Here is a 23,253-nt window from a genome sequence, read left to right as displayed (position 1 = left end):
AAACGTACAAATGAACCAGATTCTGTACATATAGGACCAACAGTATTCTAATCATTACCCCGATTTAAACAAATTAAAAGAGCGAAGAAGAAGTAATGTGACATACACATCTGGGTTTTTTTCCTGGCACATTCCATTCTAATTGACAACCTGGGAACAGGACTTCCAAAAGGCTCTGCTGCCCTAGTAACCAGATGTGGGAATGTAGCAATGCTGACGCCTTGTGGCCGTTTCCCACAGCAGCAGCTTTAAAGTCAGTGCTAATGGTCACTCAATATTCACACCCATTGCAGGCTTGTAAATGACACCTGCCCTCCAAAACAAAATCCTGGGGCCGAAAATCGACCAAAAAAGTCGAAAGAGGGCAACCTTCCAAGAAGACAATTTCGAGAGGTTTATTGTACTCACGGGTTTTTTTTCTGTTTTTGTTTAACAGAATAAAAAACGGCGTGGAAAAATGCTGAACCTTAGGAATTATTAGACACGAAAATACACGTTACAAAAACCTATCATGTCACACGACTCAGCATGGCCAGCAGCAAAACTACTGCAAACAAGAAATGCTGACGGGGTGGTGAAGAAATACGTACCCTCGGTTCTAAGTGGGACGTGGTAAGAGCCCCTAAGGAAAACACAGTGGAGTTGCCTGGAAAGGGTCAACATTGAGCGACCGTTCAATCAAGCATACCCACTGCTGGGTCTATCACCTGAGAGGATGAGAATCAAAAAAGACACGGGCTGGCAATCCTGCAATCCAGCAATGTTTACCGTAGCCAACACTTGGAAGCAATGAAAATGCCCAGCCGCAGAGGAATGCAGAAAGGAGCAGTGGTCCATGGACACAATGGAAGAGTGCTCCAGTGAAAAGTAGAAATTCCATTTTAAAAACAGATATAAGTAAGGAGACATCAGCTTTGGGGGGTTTCTCCAGACACATCCCACCGTCATTGATAACCGAGGAACACCACTGGCAGGAAGGTCTGCTTCACCAGTTACCAGAGTGGGAAACGCAGAAATGCTGCAGCCCTCTGGCCGTTACGTGCAACGGCAGCTTGAAAACCCGTGCTAATGGTCACTTCATGTGCACAAGTCCTGGAGGGCTGTCAATGAAACCTGCCCTCAAAATGTCTTGAGGGAGGTAGTGGCCAAAATATTTCAAAAGGTGGCACATACTTCAAGAAAAGAATGTGATGAGGTAAGCTACACACACAGTTTGAAGAAAAAAGGACATCCCTGAAAGCTCAATTTCAAGGCTTTATGAGACGCATGCAAATCCAACCACAGAGGTATGAGCTCACACCAGTCAGAAGAACCATCAGCAACAAAACTACCAACAATTCATGCTGAAGGGGTTGTGGAGAAGTGCATACCCTCTAGGTTAAGTGGGACTTTGCCGCCAGCCGCGGCGGGTCCTCAAAGTGTAGCAACAACCGACGAGAGGGGGTAGGGAACTGAACGCACCAAGGTATGGGATCAGAAGGGCACAAGCAACTGACGCTTGCAAGGCAAGTTTAATAACAAAGCCTAGCCGTATATATACCCCTAAAGCAGGGAATTTGCTTCGTCACGCCTTATCGGCATCAGCTGGTTGGTTGGCTTCTCGGCTTAGTCACACCTTATCAGCATCAGCTGGTTGGTTGGCTGCTCGGCTTCTCCCTCAAAGGCACCAATTTCCCCTCCAGGGTTGCTTTTCCTAGCTTTAGGGAACAACCAGGGACTCCCAGTAACTGAGCAGGTCCCTGGAGCGATTTGGCCAAAGACCATCTCCTTTTGTATGTTCATACCATAAAGTCCAGGATGCATACCAAGGAGAGTACAGTCGGGCCCTGAGGCTTAGGAGGGTCTTAGTGGCGCCTTCCTCAGAGGGCAATGCTCGCCACAGGACTTCACCTGGTAAGAGGCACTAATGGGAACAGAATGGAGGTGGCTTTACAAGGTAAACACTGAGTTACGATATGATCCAGCAGGCACACTCGTGGGCCTATAACCTAAGAAAGAAGACAGAAGTGGAAAGACACAGGCAGGCAAATCTGCATTGCAGGAGTATTACAATAGCCAGGACATGGAAGCAAGCAGAAAGTCCATCAACAGATGAGTGGACAAAGAAGAACAGGGACCTGAACAGATGGAATATTAGCCAAGGAACAAAAGGAAACAATGCCATCAACAGCACCATCGGTGAGGCTAGAGTTCATCACGCACCTTGCAGTAAGTCACAGAGCGAAAGATACATAGCCTACGATATCACTTATAGGTGTTCCCTGAAAATTGATATCACTGAAGATATTTCCACAGAGAAAGGCAATCACAGATGCAATAAACAGATTTATGGTTCACCCATGGACAGGTGTGAGAATTGTGTACATTAGGAAATTGGGTTTAAGAGAGAGATACCAACACAGGTGAAATACAAAATCACCAAAGGCCTACGGAATACCAAGAGAAGAGTACTCAACATTGTGTCATAAGCTACATGGGAAAAGGATCCAAAGAAGACTAGATACATGTTTATGTGTAAAAGAGCCACATCTTTCACACCTACAACAAGCAAAACATTGTAATCAAACTTGCTGTGAGAAACAATAAACATTGAATTAAAAAACGAACAAGTCAGTCGTGAGGCACAAACATAAGGGGCTTTTTCCTGGCACAGTCCATTCTAATTGACAACCGAGAATACGACTTCCACGGAGGCTCTGTTGCCCGAGTAACCAGGTTTGGTAAAGGAGACCTGCTGCCGCCTTGTGGCCGTTTCTCAAAACAGCAGCTTTAAACCCAGTGCTAATGGTCACTTGATATTCAAAATCATTGCAGGCCTATAAATGACACCTGCCCTCAAAAACGATTCTTGGGTCGTCCATCGAGGAAAAAAACTCAAAAGACGTGCACATTTCAAAACGACAATTTCAAGAGGCATATTTTGTGCACATTTTGTCTTCTCTTTCTTTCTTTCTCTTGTGATAAATAAAAGGGCATGGAAAAATGCTCAACATCAGGAATTAATAAAGCCATGCAAATCCAGTCGACAGAAACGTTCACCCACCGTCGTCAGAATGATCATCAGCCACAGAGTCTACAAAGAATAAATGCTCAAGGTGTTTTAGAGAACTCTGTGCCCTCTAGCTGCCGCTGGGACGTAACCTGGGAACAGCTAGTAGTGAGGACACCGTGGAGGTGCGTTGAAAGGTAAAAATTGAGCTAACCTGTAATCGGGTAGGCCCACTGATGGGCCTATCTCCCGAGTAGACCAAAATCAAAAAGACACAGGCTGGCCATCCTGCGCTGCAGCAACATGTACCATCGCCAAGACTTGGAAGAAACCCAAATGTCCATCAACAGAACAATGCACCAAGAAGAAGGGGGCCCATGCGCACAATGGAACATGAGCCACGGAAGAGCATGCAACAGTGCCGCTGGCACCACCGTAGAAGGATCTAGAGATACCCACCCAAAAGGAAGTACGAAAGAAACCGAAATAGAAATATCCTATGACATCACTTATAGCTGTTACTTCAACATTGATACCCATGAAGTCATTTCCAAGAGAAGGCCGTGCATAGATGCAGAAAACCAACTATGCTTAACCAAGTGGAAAGGTGTAAGGAATGTATGAATTTGGATATGGGGGTTTACAGACATGTACTGATACATATGAAATATATAATCACAAAATACCTAAGGAATACCAAGAGAGGTCGACTCAACACTCTGTAATAACCTACACGGGAAAGGATCCAAAGATGAATAGATTGATACATACATATGATGAACCAGATGCAGTACACCTAGAACACACACCACATTTTTATCCAATTGGCTGTGATACTAGATAACAATTAAATTTTAAAAAACACACAAGAAGTAAGGAGATATAAGCTCTTGGGGGTTTGCCCTGACACACTGCACTCTCATTTGCAGCCTACTAACACAATTTCCAGGAAGCCTCTGTTGCAGGAAAACCCAGAGTTGGAAATGGAGAAATGCTGCCGCCTTGTGGCCGTTTCCCGCAAGAGCGGCTTTAAACGGATAGCTATGGGTCACTTAACATTCACAAGGACTCAGGCCTCTAAAAGACACCTGCCCTCAAAAAAAAAAAAAAATGTCCTGAGCTCGGCAGTGGTGAAAAAAATTCAAAGCAGGCAAATGTGTCAAAGAGATAGTATGAAGAGGTAAGTTTTACTCACTCTTTATCAAAAAAAGCAAAATGGAGAAAAGCTCAACCTCAGGAATGATCAGACTCCTCTAAGCTACAAAAAGCTTTCAACTCACCCAAGTTAACTACCGTCAGCCAAAAGACTACAAACAATAAATGCTGAAGGGGTTTTAGAGAACTCTGTTCCCTCTGTCTGCGGAGGACATGTCTAGTTGTAACAGCCAATAATGAGAACAGAAAGGAGCTGCATTTTCAATTAAAAATTGAGCCACCCTTCCATCCAGAACACCCACAGCCGAGCCTCTCACCTGAGAAGACAGGCTGCAAGAGCTGCACTCCACGAGTTTTCACAGTAGCCAAGACACCGAAGCAACCCAAATGTCCATCAACAGATGAATGGATAAGAAGAGCTGGTCCGTGGACACAGTGGACTATTAGCCATGGAAAACAAGGAAACACTGCTCTTTGAGGCACCCGAGATGAGCCTAGAGATCATCACAGAACATGAGTTAAGTCGGAAAGCAAAAGGCATACCGTATGACATCACGTATAGGCGTTATCTAACAGCTGACACAAATGAACATATTTCCACAAAGAAAGACACTCACAGACTTAGAAAACAAACTAAGCTTAAGTAAAATGAAAGGTGGGGGGAATGGATAAATTAAGATTAGTGTCACCATATGTGTACAAATACGTATTAAATATATATATCAAACAGACCGACCATATAGCAAGGGAGGTCACCAGAACACTCTGCAATAATTTACATGGGAAGAGGATCTGTACAAGAATATATATATATATATATATATATATATATATATATATATATATATATATATATATATATATATATAAAAAACGTACAAATGAACCAGATTCTGTACATATAGGACCAACAGTATTCTAATCATTACCCCGATTTAAACAAATTAAAAGAGCGAAGAAGAAGTAATGTGACATACACATCTGGGTTTTTTTCCTGGCACATTCCATTCTAATTGACAACCTGGGAACAGGACTTCCAAAAGGCTCTGCTGCCCTAGTAACCAGATGTGGGAATGTAGCAATGCTGACGCCTTGTGGCCGTTTCCCACAGCAGCAGCTTTAAAGTCAGTGCTAATGGTCACTCAATATTCACACCCATTGCAGGCTTGTAAATGACACCTGCCCTCCAAAACAAAATCCTGGGGCCGAAAATCGACCAAAAAAGTCGAAAGAGGGCAACCTTCCAAGAAGACAATTTCGAGAGGTTTATTGTACTCACGGTTTTTTTTTCTGTTTTTGTTTAACAGAATAAAAAAAGGCGTGGAAAAATGCTGAACCTTAGGAATTATTAGACACGAAAATACACGTTACAAAAACCTATCATGTCACACGACTCAGCATGGCCAGCAGCAAAACTACTGCAAACAAGAAATGCTGACGGGGTGGTGAAGAAATGCGTACCCTCGGTTCTAAGTGGGACGTGGTAAGAGCCCCTAAGGAAAACACAGTGGAGTTGCCTGGAAAGGGTCAACATTGAGCGACCGTTCAATCAAGCATACCCACTGCTGGGTCTATCACCTGAGAGGATGAGAATCAAAAAAGACACGGGCTGGCAATCCTGCAATCCAGCAATGTTTACCGTAGCCAACACTTGGAAGCAATGAAAATGCCCAGCCGCAGAGGAATGCAGAAAGGAGCAGTGGTCCATGGACACAATGGAAGAGTGCTCCAGTGAAAAGTAGAAATTCCATTTTAAAAACAGATATAAGTAAGGAGACATCAGCTTTGGGGGGTTTCTCCAGACACATCCCACCGTCATTGATAACCGAGGAACACCACTGGCAGGAAGGTCTGCTTCACCAGTTACCAGAGTGGGAAACGCAGAAATGCTGCAGCCCTCTGGCCGTTACGTGCAACGGCAGCTTGAAAACCCGTGCTAATGGTCACTTCATGTGCACAAGTCCTGGAGGGCTGTCAATGAAACCTGCCCTCAAAATGTCTTGAGGGAGGTAGTGGCCAAAATATTTCAAAAGGTGGCACATACTTCAAGAAAAGAATGTGATGAGGTAAGCTACACACACAGTTTGAAGAAAAAAGGACATCCCTGAAAGCTCAATTTCAAGGCTTTATGAGACGCATGCAAATCCAACCACAGAGGTATGAGCTCACACCAGTCAGAAGAACCATCAGCAACAAAACTACCAACAATTCATGCTGAAGGGGTTGTGGAGAAGTGCATACCCTCTAGGTTAAGTGGGACTTTGCCGCCAGCCGCGGCGGGTCCTCAAAGTGTAGCAACAACCGACGAGAGGGGGTAGGGAACTGAACGCACCAAGGTATGGGATCAGAAGGGCACAAGCAACTGACGCTTGCAAGGCAAGTTTAATAACAAAGCCTAGCCGTATATATACCCCTAAAGCAGGGAATTTGCTTCGTCACGCCTTATCGGCATCAGCTGGTTGGTTGGCTTCTCGGCTTAGTCACACCTTATCAGCATCAGCTGGTTGGTTGGCTGCTCGGCTTCTCCCTCAAAGGCACCAATTTCCCCTCCAGGGTTGCTTTTCCTAGCTTTAGGGAACAACCAGGGACTCCCAGTAACTGAGCAGGTCCCTGGAGCGATTTGGCCAAAGACCATCTCCTTTTGTATGCTCATACCATAAAGTCCAGGATGCATACCAAGGAGAGTACAGTCGGGCCCTGAGGCTTAGGAGGGTCTTAGTGGCGCCTTCCTCAGAGGGCAATGCTCGCCACAGGACTTCACCAGGTAAGAGGCACTAATGGCAACAGAATGGAGGTGCCTTTACATGGTAAACACTGAGTTACGATATGATCCAGCAGGCACACTCGTGGGCCTATAACCTAAGAAAGAAGACAGAAGTGGAAAGACACAGGCAGGCAAATCTGCATTGCAGGAGTATTACAATAGCCAGGACATGGAAGCAAGCAGAAAGTCCATCAACAGATGAGTGGACAAAGAAGAACAGGGACCTGAACAGATGGAATATTAGCCAAGGAACAAAAGGAAACAATGCCATCAACAGCACCATCGGTGAGGCTAGAGTTCATCACGCACCTTGCAGTAAGTCACAGAGTGAAAGATACATAGCCTACGATATCAGTTATAGGTGTTCCCTAAAAATTGATATCACTGAAGATATTTCCACAGAGAAAGGCAATCACAGATGCAATAAACAGATTTATGGTTCACCCATGGACAGGTGTGAGAATTGTGTACATTAGGAAATTGGGTTTAAGAGAGAGATACCAACACAGGTGAAATACAAAATCACCAAAGGCCTACGGAATACCAAGAGAAGAGTACTCAACATTGTGTCATAAGCTACATGGGAAAAGGATCCAAAGAAGACTAGATACATGTTTATGTGTAAAAGAGCCACATCTTTCACACCTACAACAAGCAAAACATTGTAATCAAACTTGCTGTGAGAAACAATAAACATTGAATTAAAAAACGAACAAGTCAGTCCTGAGGCACAAACATAAGGGGCTTTTTCCTGGCACAGTCCATTCTAATTGACAACCGAGAATACGACTTCCACGGAGGCTCTGTTGCCCGAGTAACCAGGTTTGGTAAAGGAGACCTGCTGCCGCCTTGTGGCCGTTTCTCAAAACAGCAGCTTTAAACCCAGTGCTAATGGTCACTTGATATTCAAAATCATTGCAGGCCTATAAATGACACCTGCCCTCAAAAACGATTCTTGGGTCGTCCATCGAGGAAAAAAACTCAAAAGACGTGCACATTTCAAAACGACAATTTCAAGAGGCATATTTTGTGCACATTTTGTCTTCTCTTTCTTTCTTTCTCTTGTGATAAATAAAAGGGCATGGAAAAATGCTCAACATCAGGAATTAATAAAGCCATGCAAATCCAGTCGACAGAAACGTTCACCCACCGTCGTCAGAATGATCATCAGCCACAGAGTCTACAAAGAATAAATGCTCAAGGTGTTTTAGAGAACTCTGTGCCCTCTAGCTGCCGCTGGGACGTAACCTGGGAACAGCTAGTAGTGAGGACACCGTGGAGGTGCGTTGAAAGGTAAAAATTGAGCTAACCTGTAATCGGGTAGGCCCACTGATGGGCCTATCTACCGAGTAGACCAAAATCAAAAAGACACAGGCTGGCCATCCTGCGCTGCAGCAACATGTACCATCGCCAAGACTTGGAAGAAACCCAAATGTCCATCAACAGAACAATGCACCAAGAAGAAGGGGGCCCATGCGCACAATGGAACATGAGCCACGGAAGAGCATGCAACAGTGCCGCTGGCACCACCGTAGAAGGATCTAGAGATACCCACCCAAAAGGAAGTACGAAAGAAACCGAAATAGAAATATCCTATGACATCACTTATAGCTGTTACTTCAACATTGATACCCATGAAGTCATTTCCAAGAGAAGGCCGTGCATAGATGCAGAAAACCAACTATGCTTAACCAAGTGGAAAGGTGTAAGGAATGTATGAATTTGGATATGGGGGTTTACAGACATGTACTGATACATATGAAATATATAATCACAAAATACCTAAGGAATACCAAGAGAGGTCGACTCAACACTCTGTAATAACCTACACGGGAAAGGATCCAAAGATGAATAGATTGATACATACATATGATGAACCAGATGCAGTACACCTAGAACACACACCACATTTTTATCCAATTGGCTGTGATACTAGATAACAATTAAATTTTAAAAAACACACAAGAAGTAAGGAGATATAAGCTCTTGGGGGTTTGCCCTGACACACTGCACTCTCATTTGCAGCCTACTAACACAATTTCCAGGAAGCCTCTGTTGCAGGAAAACCCAGAGTTGGAAATGGAGAAATGCTGCCGCCTTGTGGCCGTTTCCCGCAAGAGCGGCTTTAAACGGATAGCTATGGGTCACTTAACATTCACAAGGACTCAGGCCTCTAAAAGACACCTGCCCTCAAAAAAAAAAAAAAAAGTCCTGAGCTCGGCAGTGGTGAAAAAAATTCAAAGCAGGCAAATGTGTCAAAGAGATAGTATGAAGAGGTAAGTTTTACTCACTCTTTATCAAAAAAAGCAAAATGGAGAAAAGCTCAACCTCAGGAATGATCAGACTCCTCTAAGCTACAAAAAGCTTTCAACTCACCCAAGTTAACTACCGTCAGCCAAAAGACTACAAACAATAAATGCTGAAGGGGTTTTAGAGAACTCTGTTCCCTCTGTCTGCGGAGGACATGTCTAGTTGTAACAGCCAATAATGAGAACAGAAAGGAGCTGCATTTTCAATTAAAAATTGAGCCACCCTTCCATCCAGAACACCCACAGCCGAGCCTCTCACCTGAGAAGACAGGCTGCAAGAGCTGCACTCCACGAGTTTTCACAGTAGCCAAGACACCGAAGCAACCCAAATGTCCATCAACAGATGAATGGATAAGAAGAGCTGGTCCGTGGACACAGTGGACTATTAGCCATGGAAAACAAGGAAACACTGCTCTTTGAGGCACCCGAGATGAGCCTAGAGATCATCACAGAACATGAGTTAAGTCGGAAAGCAAAAGGCATACCGTATGACATCACGTATAGGCGTTATCTAACAGCTGACACAAATGAACATATTTCCACAAAGAAAGACACTCACACACTTAGAAAACAAACTAAGCTTAAGTAAAATGAAAGGTGGGGGGAATGGATAAATTAAGATTAGTGTCACCATATGTGTACAAATACGTATTAAATATATATATCAAACAGACCGACCATATAGCAAGGGAGGTCACCAGAACACTCTGCAATAATTTACATGGGAAGAGGATCTGTACAAGAATATATATATATATATATATATATATATATATATATATATATATATATATATAAACGTACAAATGAACCAGATTCTGTACATATAGGACCAACAGTATTCTAATCATTACCCCGATTTAAACAAATTAAAAGAGCGAAGAAGAAGTAATGTGACATACACATCTGGGTTTTTTTCCTGGCACATTCCATTCTAATTGACAACCTGGGAACAGGACTTCCAAAAGGCTCTGCTGCCCTAGTAACCAGATGTGGGAATGTAGCAATGCTGACGCCTTGTGGCCGTTTCCCACAGCAGCAGCTTTAAAGTCAGTGCTAATGGTCACTCAATATTCACACCCATTGCAGGCTTGTAAATGACACCTGCCCTCCAAAACAAAATCCTGGGGCCGAAAATCGACCAAAAAAGTCGAAAGAGGGCAACCTTCCAAGAAGACAATTTCGAGAGGTTTATTGTACTCACGGTTTTTTTTTCTGTTTTTGTTTAACAGAATAAAAAAAGGCGTGGAAAAATGCTGAACCTTAGGAATTATTAGACACGAAAATACACGTTACAAAAACCTATCATGTCACACGACTCAGCATGGCCAGCAGCAAAACTACTGCAAACAAGAAATGCTGACGGGGTGGTGAAGAAATGCGTACCCTCGGTTCTAAGTGGGACGTGGTAAGAGCCCCTAAGGAAAACACAGTGGAGTTGCCTGGAAAGGGTCAACATTGAGCGACCGTTCAATCAAGCATACCCACTGCTGGGTCTATCACCTGAGAGGATGAGAATCAAAAAAGACACGGGCTGGCAATCCTGCAATCCAGCAATGTTTACCGTAGCCAACACTTGGAAGCAATGAAAATGCCCAGCCGCAGAGGAATGCAGAAAGGAGCAGTGGTCCATGGACACAATGGAAGAGTGCTCCAGTGAAAAGTAGAAATTCCATTTTAAAAACAGATATAAGTAAGGAGACATCAGCTTTGGGGGGTTTCTCCAGACACATCCCACCGTCATTGATAACCGAGGAACACCACTGGCAGGAAGGTCTGCTTCACCAGTTACCAGAGTGGGAAACGCAGAAATGCTGCAGCCCTCTGGCCGTTACGTGCAACGGCAGCTTGAAAACCCGTGCTAATGGTCACTTCATGTGCACAAGTCCTGGAGGGCTGTCAATGAAACCTGCCCTCAAAATGTCTTGAGGGAGGTAGTGGCCAAAATATTTCAAAAGGTGGCACATACTTCAAGAAAAGAATGTGATGAGGTAAGCTACACACACAGTTTGAAGAAAAAAGGACATCCCTGAAAGCTCAATTTCAAGGCTTTATGAGACGCATGCAAATCCAACCACAGAGGTATGAGCTCACACCAGTCAGAAGAACCATCAGCAACAAAACTACCAACAATTCATGCTGAAGGGGTTGTGGAGAAGTGCATACCCTCTAGGTTAAGTGGGACTTTGCCGCCAGCCGCGGCGGGTCCTCAAAGTGTAGCAACAACCGACGAGAGGGGGTAGGGAACTGAACGCACCAAGGTATGGGATCAGAAGGGCACAAGCAACTGACGCTTGCAAGGCAAGTTTAATAACAAAGCCTAGCCGTATATATACCCCTAAAGCAGGGAATTTGCTTCGTCACGCCTTATCGGCATCAGCTGGTTGGTTGGCTTCTCGGCTTAGTCACACCTTATCAGCATCAGCTGGTTGGTTGGCTGCTCGGCTTCTCCCTCAAAGGCACCAATTTCCCCTCCAGGGTTGCTTTTCCTAGCTTTAGGGAACAACCAGGGACTCCCAGTAACTGAGCAGGTCCCTGGAGCGATTTGGCCAAAGACCATCTCCTTTTGTATGTTCATACCATAAAGTCCAGGATGCATACCAAGGAGAGTACAGTCGGGCCCTGAGGCTTAGGAGGGTCTTAGTGGCGCCTTCCTCAGAGGGCAATGCTCGCCACAGGACTTCACCAGGTAAGAGGCACTAATGGCAACAGAATGGAGGTGCCTTTACATGGTAAACACTGAGTTACGATATGATCCAGCAGGCACACTCGTGGGCCTATAACCTAAGAAAGAAGACAGAAGTGGAAAGACACAGGCAGGCAAATCTGCATTGCAGGAGTATTACAATAGCCAGGACATGGAAGCAAGCAGAAAGTCCATCAACAGATGAGTGGACAAAGAAGAACAGGGACCTGAACAGATGGAATATTAGCCAAGGAACAAAAGGAAACAATGCCATCAACAGCACCATCGGTGAGGCTAGAGTTCATCACGCACCTTGCAGTAAGTCACAGAGCGAAAGATACATAGCCTACGATATCAGTTATAGGTGTTCCCTAAAAATTGATATCACTGAAGATATTTCCACAGAGAAAGGCAATCACAGATGCAATAAACAGATTTATGGTTCACCCATGGACAGGTGTGAGAATTGTGTACATTAGGAAATTGGGTTTAAGAGAGAGATACCAACACAGGTGAAATACAAAATCACCAAAGGCCTACGGAATACCAAGAGAAGAGTACTCAACATTGTGTCATAAGCTACATGGGAAAAGGATCCAAAGAAGACTAGATACATGTTTATGTGTAAAAGAGCCACATCTTTCACACCTACAACAAGCAAAACATTGTAATCAAACTTGCTGTGAGAAACAATAAACATTGAATTAAAAAACGAACAAGTCAGTCGTGAGGCACAAACATAAGGGGCTTTTTCCTGGCACAGTCCATTCTAATTGACAACCGAGAATACGACTTCCACGGAGGCTCTGTTGCCCGAGTAACCAGGTTTGGTAAAGGAGACCTGCTGCCGCCTTGTGGCCGTTTCTCAAAACAGCAGCTTTAAACCCAGTGCTAATGGTCACTTGATATTCAAAATCATTGCAGGCCTATAAATGACACCTGCCCTCAAAAACGATTCTTGGGTCGTCCATCGAGGAAAAAAACTCAAAAGACGTGCACATTTCAAAACGACAATTTCAAGAGGCATATTTTGTGCACATTTTGTCTTCTCTTTCTTTCTTTCTCTTGTGATAAATAAAAGGGCATGGAAAAATGCTCAACATCAGGAATTAATAAAGCCATGCAAATCCAGTCGACAGAAACGTTCACCCACCGTCGTCAGAATGATCATCAGCCACAGAGTCTACAAAGAATAAATGCTCAAGGTGTTTTAGAGAACTCTGTGCCCTCTAGCTGCCGCTGGGACGTAACCTGGGAACAGCTAGTAGTGAGGACACCGTGGAGGTGCGTTGAAAGGTAAAAATTGAGCTAACCTGTAATCGGGTAGGCCCACTGATGGGCCTATCTCCCGAGTAGACCAAAATCAAAAAGACACAGGCTGGCCATCCTGCGCTGCAGCAACATGTACCATCGCCAAGACTTGGAAGAAACCCAAATGTCCATCAACAGAACAATGCACCAAGAAGAAGGGGGCCCATGCGCACAATGGAACATGAGCCACGGAAGAGCATGCAACAGTGCCGCTGGCACCACCGTAGAAGGATCTAGAGATACCCACCCAAAAGGAAGTACGAAAGAAACCGAAATAGAAATATCCTATGACATCACTTATAGCTGTTACTTCAACATTGATACCCATGAAGTCATTTCCAAGAGAAGGCCGTGCATAGATGCAGAAAACCAACTATGCTTAACCAAGTGGAAAGGTGTAAGGAATGTATGAATTTGGATATGGGGGTTTACAGACATGTACTGATACATATGAAATATATAATCACAAAATACCTAAGGAATACCAAGAGAGGTCGACTCAACACTCTGTAATAACCTACACGGGAAAGGATCCAAAGATGAATAGATTGATACATACATATGATGAACCAGATGCAGTACACCTAGAACACACACCACATTTTTATCCAATTGGCTGTGATACTAGATAACAATTAAATTTTAAAAAACACACAAGAAGTAAGGAGATATAAGCTCTTGGGGGTTTGCCCTGACACACTGCACTCTCATTTGCAGCCTACTAACACAATTTCCAGGAAGCCTCTGTTGCAGGAAAACCCAGAGTTGGAAATGGAGAAATGCTGCCGCCTTGTGGCCGTTTCCCGCAAGAGCGGCTTTAAACGGATAGCTATGGGTCACTTAACATTCACAAGGACTCAGGCCTCTAAAAGACACCTGCCCTCAAAAAAAAAAATGTCCTGAGCTCGGCAATGGCAAAAAAAATTCAAAGCAGGCAAATGTGTCAAAGAGATAGTATGAAGAGGTAAGTTTTACTCACTCTTTATCAAAAAAAGCAAAATGGAGAAAAGCTCAACCTCAGGAATGATCAGACTCCTCTAAGCTCAAAAAGTCTTTCAGCTCACCCAAGTTAACTACCGTCAGCCAAAAGACTACAAACAATAAATGCTGAAGGGGTTTTAGAGAACTCTGTTCCCTCTGTCTGCGGAGGACATGTCTAGTTGTAACAGCCAATAATGAGAACAGAAAGGAGCTGCGTTTTCAATTAAAAATTGAGCCACCCTTCCATCCAGAACACCCACAGCCGAGCCTCTCACCTGAGAAGACAGGCTGCAAGAGCTGCACTCCACGAGTTTTCACAGTAGCCAAGACACCGAAGCAACCCAAATGTCCATCAACAGATGAATGGATAAGAAGAGCTGGTCCGTGGACACAGTGGACTATTAGCCATGGAAAACAAGGAAACACTGCTCTTTGAGGCACCCGAGATGAGCCTAGAGATCATCACAGAACATGAGTTATTCGGAAAGCAAAAGGCATACCGTATGACATCACGTATAGGCGTTATCTAACAGCTGACACAAATGAACATATTTCCACAAAGAAAGACACTCACACACTTAGAAAACAAACTAAGCTTAAGTAAAATGAAAGGTGGGGGGAATGGATAAATTAAGATTAGTGTCACCATATGTGTACAAATACGTATTAAATATATATATCAAACAGACCGACCATATAGCAAGGGAGGTCACCAGAACACTCTGCAATAATTTACATGGGAAGAGGATCTGTACAAGAATATATATATATATATATATATATATAAAACGTACAAATGAACCAGATTCTGTACATATAGGACCAACAGTATTCTAATCATTACCCCGATTTAAACAAATTAAAAGAGCGAACAAGAAGTAATGTGACATACACTTCTGGGGTTTTCTCCTGGCACATTGCATTCTAATTGACAACCTGGGAACAGGACTTCCAGAAGGCTCTGCTGCCCTAGTAACCAGATGTGGGAATGTAGCAATGCTGACGCCTTGTGGCCGTTTCCCACAGCAGCAGCTTTAAAGTCAGTGCTAATGGTCACTCAATATTCACACCCATTGCAGGCTTGTAAATGACACCTGCCCTCCAAAACAAAATCCTGGGGTCGAAAATCGACCAAAAAAGTCGAAAGAGGGCAACCTTCCAAGAAGACAATTTCGAGAGGTTTATTGTACTCACGGTTTTTTTTTTTTCTGTTTTTGTTTAACAGAATAAAAAAAGGCGTGGAAAAATGCTGAACCTTAGGAATTATTAGACACGAAAATACACGTTACAAAAACCTATCATGTCACACGACTCAGCATGGCCAGCAGCAAAACTTCTGCAAACAAGAAATGCTGACGGGGTGGTGAAGAAATGCGTACCCTCGGTTCTAAGTGGGACATGGTAAGAGCCCCTAAGGAAAACACAGTGGAGTTGCCTGGAAAGGGTCAACATTGAGCGACCGTTCAATCAAGCATAGCCACTGCTGGGTCTATCACCTGAGAGGATGAGAATCAAAAAGACACGGGCTGGCAATCCTGCAATCCAGCAATGTTTACCATAGCCAACACTTGGAAGCAATGAAAATGCCCAGCCACAGAGGAATGCAGAAAGGAGAAGTGGTCCATGGACACAATGGAAGAGTGCTCCAGTGAAAAGTAGAAATTCCATTTTAAAAACAGATATAAGTAAGGAGACATCAGCTTTGGGGGTTTCTCCAGACACATCCCACCGTCATTGATAACCGAGGAACACCACTGGCAGGAAGGTCTGCTTCACTAGTTACCAGAGTGGGAAACGCAGAAATGCTGCAGCCCTCTGGCCGTTACGTGCAACGGCAGCTTGAAAACCCGTGCTAATGGTCACTTCATGTGCACAAGTCCTGGAGGGCTGTCAATGAAACCTGCCCTCAAAATGTCTTGAGGGAGGTAGTGGCCAAAATATTTCAAAAGGCGGCACATACTTCAAGAAAAGAATGTGATGAGGTAAGCTACGCACACAGTTTGAAGAAAAAAGGACATCCCTGAAAGCTCAATTTCAAGGCTTTATGAGACGCATGCAAATCCAACCACAGAGGTATGAGCTCACACCAGTCAGAAGAACCATCAGCAACAAAACTACCAACAATTCATGCTGAAGGGGTTGTGGAGAAGTGCATACCCTCTAGGTTAAGTGGGACTTTGCCGCCAGCCGCGGCGGGTCCTCAAAGTGTAGCAACAACCGACGAGAGGGGGTAGGGAACTGAACGCACCAAGGTATGGGATCAGAAGGGCACAAGCAACTGACGGTTGCAAGGCAAGTTTAATAACAAAGCCTAGCCGTATATATACCCCTAAAGCAGGGAATTTGCTTCTTCACACCTTATCAGCATCAGCTGGTTGGTTGGCTGCTCGGCTTCTCCCTCAAAGGCACCAATTTCCCCTCCAGGGTTGCTTTTCCTAGCTTTAGGGAACAACCAGGGACTCCCAGTAACTGAGCAGGTCCCTGGAGCGATTTGGCCAAAGGCCATCTCCTTTTGTATGTTCATACCATAAAGTCCAGGATGCATACCAAGGAGAGTACAGTCGGGCCCTGAGGCTTAGGAGGGTCTTAGTGGCGCCTTCCTCAGAGGGCAATGCTCGCCACAGGACTTCACCTGGTAAGAGGCACTAATGGGAACAGAATGGAGGTGGCTTTACAAGGTAAACACTGAGTTACGATATGATCCAGCAGGCACACTCGTGGGCCTATAACCTAAGAAAGAAGACAGAAGTGGAAAGACACAGGCAGGCAAATCTGCATTGCAGGAGTATTACAATAGCCAGGACATGGAAGCAAGCAGAAAGTCCATCAACAGATGAGTGGACAAAGAAGAACAGGGACCTGAACAGATGGAATATTAGCCAAGGAACAAAAGGAAACAATGCCATCAACAGCACCATCGGTGAGGCTAGAGTTCATCACGCACCTTGCAGTAAGTCACAGAGCGAAAGATACATAGCCTACGATATCACTTATAGGTGTTCCCTGAAAATTGATATCACTGAAGATATTTCCACAGAGAAAGGCAATCACAGATGCAATAAACAGATTTATGGTTCACCCATGGACAGGTGTGAGAATTGTGTACATTAGGAAATTGGGTTTAAGAGAGAGATACCAACACAGGTGAAATACAAAATCACCAAAGGCCTACGGAATACCAAGAGAAGAGTACTCAACATTGTGTCATAAGCTACATGGGAAAAGGATCCAAAGAAGACTAGATACATGTTTATGTGTAAAAGAGCCACATCTTTCACACCTACAACAAGCAAAACATTGTAATCAAACTTGCTGTGAGAAACAATAAACATTGAATTAAAAAACGAACAAGTCAGTCGTGAGGCACAAACATAAGGGGCTTTTTCCTGGCACAGTCCATTCTAATTGACAACCGAGAATACGACTTCCACGGAGGCTCTGTTGCCCGAGTAACCAGGTTTGGTAAAGGAGACCTGCTGCCGCCTTGTGGCCGTTTCTCAAAACAGCAGCTTTAAACCCAGGGCTAATGGTCACTTGATATTCAAAATCATTGCAGGCCTATAAATGACACCTGCCCTCAAAAACGATTCTTGGGTCGTCCATCGAGGAAAAAAACTCAAAAGACGTGCACATTTCAAAACGACAATTTCAAGAGGCATATTTTGTGCACATTTTGTCTTCTCTTTCTTTCTTTCTCTTGTGATAAATAAAAGGGCATGGAAAAATGCTCAACATCAGGAATTAATAAAGCCATGCAAATCCGGTCGACAGAAACGTTCACCCACCGTCGTCAGAATGATCATCAGCCACAGAGTCTACAAAGAATAAATGCTCAAGGTGTTTTAGAGAACTCTGTGCCCTCTAGCTGCCGCTGGGACGTAACCTGGGAACAGCTAGTAGTGAGGACACCGTGGAGGTGCGTTGAAAGGTAAAAATTGAGCTAACCTGTAATCGGGTAGGCCCACTGATGGGCCTATCTCCCGAGTAGACCAAAATCAAAAAGACACAGGCTGGCCATCCTGCGCTGCAGCAACATGTACCATCGCCAAGACTTGGAAGAAACCCAAATGTCCATCAACAGAACAATGCACCAAGAAGAAGGGGGCCCATGCGCACAATGGAACATGAGCCACGGAAGAGCATGCAACAGTGCCGCTGGCACCACCGTAGAAGGATCTAGAGATACCCACCCAAAAGGAAGTACGAAAGAAACCGAAATAGAAATATCCTATGACATCACTTATAGCTGTTACTTCAACATTGATACCCATGAAGTCATTTCCAAGAGAAGGCCGTGCATAGATGCAGAAAACCAACTATGCTTAACCAAGTGGAAAGGTGTAAGGAATGTATGAATTTGGATATGGGGGTTTACAGACATGTACTGATACATATGAAATATATAATCACAAAATACCTAAGGAATACCAAGAGAGGTCGACTCAACACTCTGTAATAACCTACACGGGAAAGGATCCAAAGATGAATAGATTGATACATACATATGATGAACCAGATGCAGTACACCTAGAACACACACCACATTTTTATCCAATTGGCTGTGATACTAGATAACAATTAAATTTTAAAAAACACACAAGAAGTAAGGAGATATAAGCTCTTGGGGGTTTGCCCTGACACACTGCACTCTCATTTGCAGCCTACTAACACAATTTCCAGGAAGCCTCTGTTGCAGGAAAACCCAGAGTTGGAAATGGAGAAATGCTGCCGCCTTGTGGCCGTTTCCCGCAAGAGCGGCTTTAAACGGATAGCTATGGGTCACTTAACATTCACAAGGACTCAGGCCTCTAAAAGACACCTGCCCTCAAAAAAAAAAAAAAATGTCCTGAGCTCGGCAGTGGTGAAAAAAATTCAAAGCAGGCAAATGTGTCAAAGAGATAGTATGAAGAGGTAAGTTTTACTCACTCTTTATCAAAAAAAGCAAAATGGAGAAAAGCTCAACCTCAGGAATGATCAGACTCCTCTAAGCTACAAAAAGCTTTCAACTCACCCAAGTTAACTACCGTCAGCCAAAAGACTACAAACAATAAATGCTGAAGGGGTTTTAGAGAACTCTGTTCCCTCTGTCTGCGGAGGACATGTCTAGTTGTAACAGCCAATAATGAGAACAGAAAGGAGCTGCGTTTTCAATTAAAAATTGAGCCACCCTTCCATCCAGAACACCCACAGCCGAGCCTCTCACCTGAGAAGACAGGCTGCAAGAGCTGCACTCCACGAGTTTTCACAGTAGCCAAGACACCGAAGCAACCCAAATGTCCATCAACAGATGAATGGATAAGAAGAGCTGGTCCGTGGACACAGTGGACTATTAGCCATGGAAAACAAGGAAACACTGCTCTTTGAGGCACCCGAGATGAGCCTAGAGATCATCACAGAACATGAGTTAAGTCGGAAAGCAAAAGGCATACCGTATGACATCACGTATAGGCGTTATCTAACAGCTGACACAAATGAACATATTTCCACAAAGAAAGACACTCACAGACTTAGAAAACAAACTAAGCTTAAGTAAAATGAAAGGTGGGGGGAATGGATAAATTAAGATTAGTGTCACCATATGTGTACAAATACGTATTAAATATATATATCAAACAGACCGACCATATAGCAAGGGAGGTCACCAGAACACTCTGCAATAATTTACATGGGAAGAGGATCTGTACAAGAATATATATATATATATATATATATATATATATATATATATATATATATAAAACGTACAAATGAACCAGATTCTGTACATATAGGACCAACAGTATTCTAATCATTACCCCGATTTAAACAAATTAAAAGAGCGAAGAAGAAGTAATGTGACATACACATCTGGGTTTTTTTCCTGGCACATTCCATTCTAATTGACAACCTGGGAACAGGACTTCCAAAAGGCTCTGCTGCCCTAGTAACCAGATGTGGGAATGTAGCAATGCTGACGCCTTGTGGCCGTTTCCCACAGCAGCAGCTTTAAAGTCAGTGCTAATGGTCACTCAATATTCACACCCATTGCAGGCTTGTAAATGACACCTGCCCTCCAAAACAAAATCCTGGGGCCGAAAATCGACCAAAAAAGTCGAAAGAGGGCAACCTTCCAAGAAGACAATTTCGAGAGGTTTATTGTACTCACGGGTTTTTTTTCTGTTTTTGTTTAACAGAATAAAAAACGGCGTGGAAAAATGCTGAACCTTAGGAATTATTAGACACGAAAATACACGTTACAAAAACCTATCATGTCACACGACTCAGCATGGCCAGCAGCAAAACTACTGCAAACAAGAAATGCTGACGGGGTGGTGAAGAAATACGTACCCTCGGTTCTAAGTGGGACGTGGTAAGAGCCCCTAAGGAAAACACAGTGGAGTTGCCTGGAAAGGGTCAACATTGAGCGACCGTTCAATCAAGCATACCCACTGCTGGGTCTATCACCTGAGAGGATGAGAATCAAAAAAGACACGGGCTGGCAATCCTGCAATCCAGCAATGTTTACCGTAGCCAACACTTGGAAGCAATGAAAATGCCCAGCCGCAGAGGAATGCAGAAAGGAGCAGTGGTCCATGGACACAATGGAAGAGTGCTCCAGTGAAAAGTAGAAATTCCATTTTAAAAACAGATATAAGTAAGGAGACATCAGCTTTGGGGGGTTTCTCCAGACACATCCCACCGTCATTGATAACCGAGGAACACCACTGGCAGGAAGGTCTGCTTCACCAGTTACCAGAGTGGGAAACGCAGAAATGCTGCAGCCCTCTGGCCGTTACGTGCAACGGCAGCTTGAAAACCCGTGCTAATGGTCACTTCATGTGCACAAGTCCTGGAGGGCTGTCAATGAAACCTGCCCTCAAAATGTCTTGAGGGAGGTAGTGGCCAAAATATTTCAAAAGGTGGCACATACTTCAAGAAAAGAATGTGATGAGGTAAGCTACACACACAGTTTGAAGAAAAAAGGACATCCCTGAAAGCTCAATTTCAAGGCTTTATGAGACGCATGCAAATCCAACCACAGAGGTATGAGCTCACACCAGTCAGAAGAACCATCAGCAACAAAACTACCAACAATTCATGCTGAAGGGGTTGTGGAGAAGTGCATACCCTCTAGGTTAAGTGGGACTTTGCCGCCAGCCGCGGCGGGTCCTCAAAGTGTAGCAACAACCGACGAGAGGGGGTAGGGAACTGAACGCACCAAGGTATGGGATCAGAAGGGCACAAGCAACTGACGCTTGCAAGGCAAGTTTAATAACAAAGCCTAGCCGTATATATACCCCTAAAGCAGGGAATTTGCTTCGTCACGCCTTATCGGCATCAGCTGGTTGGTTGGCTTCTCGGCTTAGTCACACCTTATCAGCATCAGCTGGTTGGTTGGCTGCTCGGCTTCTCCCTCAAAGGCACCAATTTCCCCTCCAGGGTTGCTTTTCCTAGCTTTAGGGAACAACCAGGGACTCCCAGTAACTGAGCAGGTCCCTGGAGCGATTTGGCCAAAGACCATCTCCTTTTGTATGTTCATACCATAAAGTCCAGGATGCATACCAAGGAGAGTACAGTCGGGCCCTGAGGCTTAGGAGGGTCTTAGTGGCGCCTTCCTCAGAGGGCAATGCTCGCCACAGGACTTCACCTGGTAAGAGGCACTAATGGGAACAGAATGGAGGTGGCTTTACAAGGTAAACACTGAGTTACGATATGATCCAGCAGGCACACTCGTGGGCCTATAACCTAAGAAAGAAGACAGAAGTGGAAAGACACAGGCAGGCAAATCTGCATTGCAGGAGTATTACAATAGCCAGGACATGGAAGCAAGCAGAAAGTCCATCAACAGATGAGTGGACAAAGAAGAACAGGGACCTGAACAGATGGAATATTAGCCAAGGAACAAAAGGAAACAATGCCATCAACAGCACCATCGGTGAGGCTAGAGTTCATCACGCACCTTGCAGTAAGTCACAGAGCGAAAGATACATAGCCTACGATATCACTTATAGGTGTTCCCTGAAAATTGATATCACTGAAGATATTTCCACAGAGAAAGGCAATCACAGATGCAATAAACAGATTTATGGTTCACCCATGGACAGGTGTGAGAATTGTGTACATTAGGAAATTGGGTTTAAGAGAGAGATACCAACACAGGTGAAATACAAAATCACCAAAGGCCTACGGAATACCAAGAGAAGAGTACTCAACATTGTGTCATAAGCTACATGGGAAAAGGATCCAAAGAAGACTAGATACATGTTTATGTGTAAAAGAGCCACATCTTTCACACCTACAACAAGCAAAACATTGTAATCAAACTTGCTGTGAGAAACAATAAACATTGAATTAAAAAACGAACAAGTCAGTCGTGAGGCACAAACATAAGGGGCTTTTTCCTGGCACAGTCCATTCTAATTGACAACCGAGAATACGACTTCCACGGAGGCTCTGTTGCCCGAGTAACCAGGTTTGGTAAAGGAGACCTGCTGCCGCCTTGTGGCCGTTTCTCAAAACAGCAGCTTTAAACCCAGTGCTAATGGTCACTTGATATTCAAAATCATTGCAGGCCTATAAATGACACCTGCCCTCAAAAACGATTCTTGGGTCGTCCATCGAGGAAAAAAACTCAAAAGACGTGCACATTTCAAAACGACAATTTCAAGAGGCATATTTTGTGCACATTTTGTCTTCTCTTTCTTTCTTTCTCTTGTGATAAATAAAAGGGCATGGAAAAATGCTCAACATCAGGAATTAATAAAGCCATGCAAATCCAGTCGACAGAAACGTTCACCCACCGTCGTCAGAATGATCATCAGCCACAGAGTCTACAAAGAATAAATGCTCAAGGTGTTTTAGAGAACTCTGTGCCCTCTAGCTGCCGCTGGGACGTAACCTGGGAACAGCTAGTAGTGAGGACACCGTGGAGGTGCGTTGAAAGGTAAAAATTGAGCTAACCTGTAATCGGGTAGGCCCACTGATGGGCCTATCTCCCGAGTAGACCAAAATCAAAAAGACACAGGCTGGCCATCCTGCGCTGCAGCAACATGTACCATCGCCAAGACTTGGAAGAAAC

Source organism: Kogia breviceps, chromosome 6, assembly GCF_026419965.1.
Source record: "Kogia breviceps isolate mKogBre1 chromosome 6, mKogBre1 haplotype 1, whole genome shotgun sequence".
NCBI classification, from domain to species: domain Eukaryota; kingdom Metazoa; phylum Chordata; class Mammalia; order Artiodactyla; family Physeteridae; genus Kogia; species Kogia breviceps.
The sequence above is the reverse complement of the archived record's forward strand: the minus strand, read 5'-3'. Positions refer to the sequence as shown.